The sequence below is a fragment of the Morus notabilis genome, unplaced genomic scaffold (genome assembly GCF_000414095.1).
Source record: "Morus notabilis unplaced genomic scaffold, ASM41409v2 Scaffold84, whole genome shotgun sequence".
NCBI lineage: Eukaryota > Viridiplantae > Streptophyta > Magnoliopsida > Rosales > Moraceae > Morus > Morus notabilis.
In genome coordinates, this window is record NW_010361039.1 from 205,621 (window position 1) to 215,154 (window position 9,534).

The window sequence follows — 9,534 nt, forward strand, 5'->3', positions numbered from 1 at the left end:
TTCCCTAATTGTAGGATCAAGGCCTTATGCCCCTGCCTTTGGATATACTTGCGCACGATCGAGCGATTGGGGATTGAAGGCTGTCATATTTATAAGCGCTCGGTAGGCCAAAACTTTCCAAACTTCCTCTGTCTTGCTGAAACTCTGCGCAAATTCTCCCAGGACTCGTTGCGTTCTTCAGTGATATTTCTCCCAGAGCCCGTGCCTTCACCTTGCTTCTAAACTCCTGGTAAGGATTTCCTTTCCTGTCTACCCCTCTTGCTTTTACCGCATTTAATCTATCCTGGCTCCTGGTAGATTCTTCGAATAGGGGAAATGACTAAAAACTGGTATAATAGGAGTATTAGGAACTATTCTGACCTTTATTCACAGTTTTAGAGTAGCCACTGGGACTTTGAGCAGTTTCGGGTTTGTTTAATATTCTAAACTTAGCTTGAACAGTCGCCGTCGTGCTTGAATGGTCGGCGTCTTAGTTGAATAGTCGATGCCTTAGTTGAATGGTCGTCGTCTCAGTTCCTAGCTCTAACCAACAGGGATTCCTTGGTTTCTTAGACCCCAAATTGATTTTCCTTCCCCTCGACTTATAGGACTAACCTTAGGTTCTTTCTTCACAGTAATGGCACCTAGAAGAAGGCTTCATCGAGGGGGAGTACATGTCGTCAGGCCGGATCCGTCTCCGGCTGCGGAGTCTTCCTCTATTCATACTGCCAGCGACCCTCTCCTAAGGGATGTCGAGGACTACATCCCGGACCGGAGGGATAACGAAGACAGTGAGGACCGGATGATCGACGGTAGTGATGAGGGACATGCCGCCGAAGCTTCCTCTTCTGGTGGTTCCCTGATCGGGGGCTCCACCGTTGGGATCAGCGGTTGGGATACAAATGTTCTGGTCGCGTCTGTGGGGCCAGACGAGGATCGGCCGTGGTTTACGGCCGACTTTGTGGAGCCAAAGACCCGTGATAGGGACATCATCCACGCATACCAGAAGGGGCGCGTGGATGGTCGCTGGTTTGAGTTCCTCTTGCCAGACCCCCATCACAGGGCGAGTCAGCCTCCCCCAGGGTATCTATCTGTATATACCCGGGCCATTACTGCAGGGATGACTCTCCCCATTCATCCATTTTTGAAGGACTTTTCCGACCTTCACGGCATCTCCCCCCCCCAACTGACGCTAAATTTTTGGTATATTTTTGCCAGCATGTGGATACTTTGGGACCGAAGGTTTGACGTAGAGCTGCCTTTAGATGAATTTCTTTTTGTATATAAGCTCTGCCAAGTCCCTAGATGCGAGGGATGGTATTTCTTGGGTAGTTATGGCCGGTCGGAGCCCAAATTTGGAAGGTTAATAAAGGGACTGCCATCGTCGTCTCAAGGATGGAAGCCTATGTTCCTCCTAGTCAAAGGCATGTTCGACGTCCACCTCGAGGACAGGCCCTTTAAACGAAAAGGGGTGAAAAGGTCCTTCGGGATGCTAAGTATGTACCTTCGATTGCTTTTCCTGTCGCCGTCAGGTTGTTACACCGCTGACCCTAATTTCTTCCGTATAGTTTTCCAAGATCGCCCCCAGCTCGCTGGTAGCAGGCTCACCCGGGTTAAGACAACCTTCAGCTATTCAGAGGACGAGTGCCACATCAAAACCCTTTTGACTCGGGAGAACTTAGAGCATTCTGGTATCCTATTATCCTTTCCTGACCCGGTCGATACTGACACCATCAAAGACTTTTTCCATTTTACCGCCGGCAGTACGTTGTTTGTTTTTTTTACTTATGCTTCGTCTGCCACAGAGATAAGGACCCTCGGGCTGCGCATTCCAGGGGACAAGAGGCGCTCAAAGAAGAAGCCTCGTGACTCGTCGAGCGAAGCTGATGTCACCGATGTTCCACCGAGGAATCCTCTGCCCAGGAGGCGCCGATGCCTCGTCATGAGGAGACCCCTGCAGTGGGAGCTGAATCGACGTCGTTAATTGACATTACCGATGCTCCCGAAGCTTCTGAGGCTCCTCCGGAGAAAGAGGCAGTGCTGCTTCTGGGGGCGAGGGTCTTTGACCCGAACTTTGTTGTGCCTGACATTTTCTGGGGCCAAATAGACGCAACACTAAAATTGCCCCCACGCTTTTCTATCCTCTTCCAGGCAATGTACGAGTTCTTCTTCGAGCCAGATTGGGATAGCGCTTGTGATATGTCTTTGGTCGACCACACCCGTCGGCAAATCTCCTTTCAGATTCATGTAAGTTCCTTTTGCTTGGTGGATTATGTTTGCATATGCATTTCTTTTTCTGACTGCTTTATTTTTTACAGTCCCCCGTCCTCTCCATCCTTAACTACCTTGAAGTGGTTAAAGTGGACGAGAGGAGCAAAACGATGGATCACACTGAAGAGCGCCTGAAGGCTCCCCTTAGGAAGGTAAGGGATGACAAGGAGGAGACCTCTAATCAGTTTGCCCTCGTTGTCGAAGAGCTGAAGGCGGCGAAGGATGATTTAGAGGCCGCCAAGAAGGAAATTGCCCTCATCCGCAAAGAGGCCGCTGACTCAAAAGAGACCATGCACAAGGAGGCCATCAACCTTGGCAAGCATGAGGGGAAGAAGGAGGGAGTCAAGGAGTTCGTGGCCTTTGCAGACTTTGCTCAGAGAAACTCTGAGGTTGCTGCCAAGGCTGTCGAGGATTTCAAATCCTCTGATGAGCTTCTTGTCATGCGTGCCAAGGACATGGAGTCTGTGGGGCAACAAATTGTTGCCAGAATCAATAGGCACATCCCTGTCCTCAACTTGGACTTCCTCTACGAGCCTCCTTCTGACGACAAAGGTTCTTCTTCTAAAGGCAATGGCGGCAAGGGCAGTAGTGGGGTAGCGGCGAGCGATCGTAATGCTGGCGGAGACGGAGATGCTTAGTTTAATTTCTGCGATTGTATAAGAATTTTTTGAATATATTTCAAGACAATTTTTCATCCTTCATTGCTTTTTCGCTTTTTGTTTGGTGATTTTTGGGGCCTCTCCTCCTTAGGGGAGTTAGCCACTTGCGTGCCCCTTAGGGCCTGGCAGATTTAACTCTGCCTACTTGAAGCTTCTCCTCCTGAGAGGAGTCGTCCGTCTGGACGCCCTTTGGGGTCGTTGTCTTAGCAAATTTTGTAAAATTTGTCAAGTGTTCATCTCTCCTCCTTGGAGGAGACGACATTTATTTTACCCATTGGGGTCGTCGTCTTAGCAAATTTCGTAAAATTTGCCAAGTGTTCGTCTCTCCTCCTTAGAGGAGACGACGTTTATTTTACCCCTTGGGGTCGTCGTCTTAGTAAATTTCGTAAAATTTGCCAAGTGTTCTTCTCTCCTCATTGGAGGAGACGACGTTTATTTTACCCATTAGGGTCGTCGTTTTAGCAAGTTTCGTAAAATTTGCCAAGTGTTCGTCTCTCCTCCTTCGAGGAGACGACGTTTATTTTACCCCTTGGGGTCATCGTCTTAGCAAATTTCATAAAATTTGCCAAGTGTTCGTCTCTCCTCCTTGGATGAGACGACGTTTATTTTACCTCTTGGGATCGTCGTCTTTCAGTGATCCGTAGACCCCTTACTGCCCCCATGTCTGTTTAATATACCTTGGTTTTTTAAGCAGACATGTTATTAAGGGGTAAATTCCTTCTTTGTAGTGGCTCAATTTTGTGATAAATGAGTCATACATTATTATTGAAAAGCTAATACAAGAAACACACTTATTGATAATACAATCTTAGCTGTTCCGCATTCCACATGTGTTAAACCTTCTTGTCGTTGAGGCTTTCTAATACGTAGGTCCCTAGGCATACTAGTTCCCTGATGCGGTAAGGTCCTTCCTATGTTGGGCCCATAGGACCAGTATTTTTTAGCTTTGTACTTTGCGTCACCCTTTTTAATACCAGATCCCCCGGGGCGAACCTCCTTTGCTTGACTTTTTTATTGTAATATCCCGTCGTCCTTCGTTGATAGGCGGCGAGGCGTAGTTGGGAGTCGAGTCTTTTTTCTTCCAAAAGGTCGAGCTCACCATTCATTGCTTCTGCGTTTGTGTCGTCGTTATACGGGACAGTTCTTAGCGTCGGCGTTGAGATTTCTATGGGTAGGATTGCCTCGGCGCCATACATCATGGAAAATGGTGTTTCGCTTGTAGTAGTTCGACTCGTCGTCCTATAAGACCATATGATCTTTGGGAGTTCTTCAGCCCATCTTCCCTTCAAATCATCAAGTCTTTTCTTTAGGGTGTACTTCAAGATTTTGTTAATGGCTTAACTTGGCCGTTAGACTGCGGATGTATTGGAGCTGAGAAGTCCTTTCAAATGCCCAAACTATCACAAAATTTACGCGTTGAGGCGTTGTCAAACTGCTTTCCGTTGTTCGATACAATCGAGTGTGGGACTCCGAACCTGCGCACAATGTTGTTCCATATGAAGTTTGTGCAAGCTGCCTCCGTAGTAGTAGTTAGGGCTTTCACCTCAACCCATTTAGTGTAGTAGTCTACTGCGATGATGGCAAACTTGAAGCCCCCGGGTGCAAGGTGTCAGGGTCCGATTAGGTTGATCCCCCATTTGACAAAAGGCCATGGGCTTAGAATGGATGTTAGGTTCTCTGGGGGTGCTCTAGGAATTGTGGCATATTTCTGGCACTTATCACAACGCCGAGTGTATTGAAATGCGTCCCTTTTAAGCGTGGGCCAATAGTACCCCTGCCTCAAAACCTTAAGAGCAAGAGATTGCCCCCCAGCGTGATTACCACATACTCCTTCATGGATTTTTCAGAGGACTCCTCGTGCCTCATCGCCATTTAGGCACCCTTGTAAAGGCATTGAAAAGCCTCATCGGTATAACATACCATCATACAACAGGTACCGGGCTGCTCTGTATTTGATCCGTCTCGTCTCATCTTTATCATCGGGCAGCTTTGCGTCTGCCAAGCATTGGACGAGTGGTGTCATCAAATCGTCGACCGTCTGAACGACCAAGGCTTCGTCCCTCTCGTCAATGGTTGGCCGCTGAAGTTCCTCGATAAGGATGACTCTTAATATATCAGAATCTTTTGATGACGCTAACTTAGGCAGAACGTCGGCGTTTGTATTTTCAGTTCTGGGTACCTGTTGTATCTCATAACTTTTGAACTTTACAAGTTTGTTTTTTACCTTTTTTAAGTACGCACCCATTTTTTCACCGCGAGCTTGGTATTCTTCTTTTACTTGCCCGACAACTAGTTGGGAGTCACTAAAGATGCGGATTCTTTGAATCTTCAATTGACCGGCCAATCGTAATCTCGCGATCAGCGCCTCATATTCAGCTTCATTATTCGACGCCTTAAATTGGAATCGTACCGCCGAGGTAATCTTGTGGCCCTCGGGGCTGACAAGCATGACGCCGACTCCTTACCCAGTTTTGCTCGATGCTCCATCCACACAGAGTTCCCACTCGACTGTCTTAGCCTCTTCATCTGTGGGTGGAGTTGGTCTGTGTGAGAATTCTGCCAGGAAATCCGCCAATGCTTGCCTTTTGATTGCTGCTCGTGGTACATACTTGATGTCGAACTGAGTTAATTCTACTGACCATTTGAGGAATCGGCCGGAAGTTTTAGGCTTTTGTAGTGCATGTCTCAACGGGTGTTTGTCAAGACCCATATCGTGTGGTCCTGGAAGTAATGCCGAAGCTTCCTTGAGGCCACCATCAGGGCGAGGGCCACCTGTTCCATTTCGGTATATCTAGACTCGGCGTCCAAGAGTCTCTTGCTTACGTAATATACTGGTAGCTGGACTCTTTCTTTATTTCTGATGAGCACAGAACTCACATCATGTTTAGATACAGAGATATAAAGACTTAGCTTCTCACCCGGAATTGGCTTTGACAAGAGTGAGGGCCTACCTAAGTGCTCTTTCAGCTCTTGGAAGGCTTCCTCACATTGCGGCGTCCACTCAAACCGTTTACTTCCTCTTAGAGCGTTGAAGAAAGGCACACATTTATCCGTTGCCTTAGAAATGAACCTATTGAGGGCGACGATGTATCCCGTTAGACGTTGCACCTCTTTTGGCTTTGTTGGAGACTTCATATCTTACAAGACTTTAATCTTTTCTGGATTGGCTTTTATTCCCCGGTTACTGACCATGAAGTCAAGAAACTTTCTTGATCCGACCCTGAAGGCACACTTTAGGGGGTTGAGCTTCATGTGGTACCATCTCAGTACATCGAACATTCATCCCAAATGGGCGGCATGTTGAGCAGCCTTGACGCTTTTTACCAGCATGTCGTCGACATAAACCTCCATCGATCTTCCAATTTGGTTAGCAAACATTTTATTTACTAGCATCTGGTATGTTGCCCCTGCGTTTTTCAAGCCAAAGGGCATTACCTTGTAACAATAGAGGCCCCTATCGGTTATGAACGACGTATGCTCTTCGTCAGATGGATGCATAGGGATATGATTGTATCCTGAGTAGGCGTCCATGAAACTCAACATTTCGTGACCGGCTGTGGCGTCGATCATTTGGTCGATTCGGGGAAGAGGAAATCCGTCTTTTGGGCATGCTTTGTTGAGGTCGCTAAAATCAACACATGTCCTCCATTTCCCGTTAGGTTTAATTACGAAAACGGGATTCGAAACCCATCGAGGATAATGGGCCTATCTGATGAAGCCGTTATTGATCAACTTGTCGACTTCTTCTTTTAACGCTTCATATCTCTCTGGGTTCATTGGTCAGCGCTTCTGGCGTTTGGGGGGATATGAAGGGTCGACGTTTAGAGTATGGCATATAACCTCAGAGTCAATTCCTTTCATATCAGCATGGGTCCAGGCAAACACATCCAAGTTCTTCTTGAGGAATCCCTCGACCTTAACCCTGAGCGCTGGAGCCAAATCCGAGCCTATCTTTAGTACCCTTGTTGGCTCGTCCTCGTCCACCTGAATTTCTACCAATTGCTCGATAGGTTGGGACCATGCGACCTCTTCTTGGACTCGGTGGTCTATGTCCTCAATGGGACCTTGATGGACCATCCTAGATTCCTGCCTTCCTGGTTGGTCGTACCCTCTCAGGGCCTCTGACTATGCAACCTTAGACTCGTATTGGTTGCTCTTCATCTCACTTACGCCAAATGGAGTTAGGAATTTAACTTTCTGGTGGTAGATGGAGGTTATTACCCTCAGCGCCTGGAGGTTCGGCCTCCCAATGACGGCATTATATTGTGAGCCTTCCTTTATTACCACAAAGTTGGCCATTGTCGTGGCTTGTTAAGGCTTCTCCCCTGCAGTTATTGGTAGCCGAATTGTCCCTTAGGGGATAATAGAGTCCCCTATGAATCCATACAACGGTCAGGTGGTCTTCTCCAATTGCTCTTTAGGAATTCCCATCTTTGCCAAACAGTCAAAGTACAAGAGATCCACCGAGCTTCCGTTGTCCACGAGGATTTTGCATATGATGTGATTCCTGATGATTGCTTATACCACCAGGGTGTCATTGTGGGGGAAATAGACCCCATTTGCATCATCCTCGTTGAATGTTACGTCAGCATTGCTGAATCTGGTTGCCTTTGCATTTGAGAGACTCCAAAACCTCTCCTGGTACACCCTTCTAGCCTCATGGGCATAATCTTTCTGAGACCTTCTTGAGTATCCTCCAATATACGGACCGCCGAGGACAGTTCGTATGACGCTGACGGGTTCTCGTTCCTCAGGACGTCGGGGCTCCTCTCGACGTCGACCGTCATTTTGGCCGCCTTGGCCATCGTTTCTTGGTCTCCGTTCAGCTTTAAACTCTTGCAGCCTTCCCTCACGGATTACCCTTTCGATCTCATCTTTAAGATCAACGCAATCATTGGTGTGGTGTCCGACGTCGCCGTGGAACCTGCAGAATTTGTTTTGGTTCCTTCAGCTAGGGTCCGACCTCATCAGTTCTGGTCGGCACAGTAAATTCTCGCGACCGACTTGGTTAAACACTTCCTCGACTCCCATCATTAGATCATGGTATGAGTTGTACCTCTGGAACGGTCGAGGCTTCCGGTTCTTTTCTTGCCTCGGCTTTTTGGCTTATGGCGGGGGTGGGGGGGGGGGCGGGGGGGGTTTCGCCCCCCCCCCCTCGGCGTTTCTTTCCATCCGGTTTTCCTAGCGTCAACCCTTGCTCTGAGTCTTTATTCTTATAGGATCGGTGTTCAGGGTCGTTGGCGTCAGCCTCCTCGGCATTAATGTATCTTTGCACTCACGCTAGAAATTCTTTGTAGGTCGATGGGGGCTTCCGGTTCAGGTCCCTTTTAAAGGGAGTAATTTTCTTCATGCTGGACAAAGCCCCTATTAGAGCCTCCTTGTCAGTCATGTCTGTTGTGGCAGCGACGGCTTCTCCGTACGGGCGGCGCCGCCTCCCCCGTCCCTCGGGAGCCATTCTTTTAATGACTCGTTTGGCTTTTGATATATCGTCGTCAAGTTCTTCTTCGGGGGGACATACTTTTTTACTCCAATGAACTGGAGGGAGAAAACCTCCTTCAATTCGTCCCAACTCGAGATGAAGTTCAGTTTGAGTGTTCTGAACCATCTTCGAGCGGAGTCCGTCAGATGGTTTCGGAAGGCTCGGTACATGATTTCCTCAGTATACCCGTGTAAGAGCATGTGCCCTGTGTACATCTCCAAGCGGTCATCGGGATCCCCTCTGCTGTCATATGGTAGGATCGACGGTGACCTGTACTTATCAGGAAGAGGTGGCGCCATAATTTCTGGGGTGAATGGGTGATCATGTGTTCGATAGGGTGTAATATCGACATTTACCACCTATGGCACTTGCCCTATATTCCTCTTTAGGCCAGCGACATCACATGTGATCTTTTGCTCCAAGCTAGTCATGCGCTCCATGATGGCTTTTGATTCTTCCGTCGAGATTGCAGAGCCGGCTCCCTTGCAGATGCAGGCCCAGCTCGCTAATCTGACCGACCTGGTGCGGGGCCTCGTGACTGTCGTCGGGCGATTTGATGGAAGAAACTCGATGCCGCCTCTAGAAGACGCCCCGAGAACACTGGGAGCTGCTGTGGCTGGAAACCAGAATCCTAGTGACTGCCAAGATGCCCCGGAAGGAATCGGTGACAGCAAAAATCTCAGAGGTGATCCGAGGCCTCGACCTTCCTAATCCTCCGGTAGTCGCCAAAGAGCCGCCAGACGCCGGGCCCAAAAAAACCAAGTAGCCAGAGGCCTAGAGAACCCCGAAGCGCCACCTCAAAACCCGGACGGAAACCTTCCTGGAGATTTAGGGTCAATACAAGCAGGCGGAGGGGCGAGGGGCAGGCCAAATGCACAAATGGCACTTCTAGGGGTGGAACTTCATTCCTAACTGAAGGTTGGTTTTCTTCAATCCCATCATTCGCCGGAGGTGCCGCGTTGTCCTCCACCTGGTTGCCGTGGTTGAGATCTCTTCTCCTCGGAGGCATGGTCACTGACTATTTCTTCATTGTCGGGGGTCAAACGTATGAACCTGAGATTTTGGGTTCGGTCCCCAGTGGAGTCACCAATTGTTAACGGTCAAATTTCGTCAACTGGGTTACGCCGGGTTACCTCTTGGTATCCC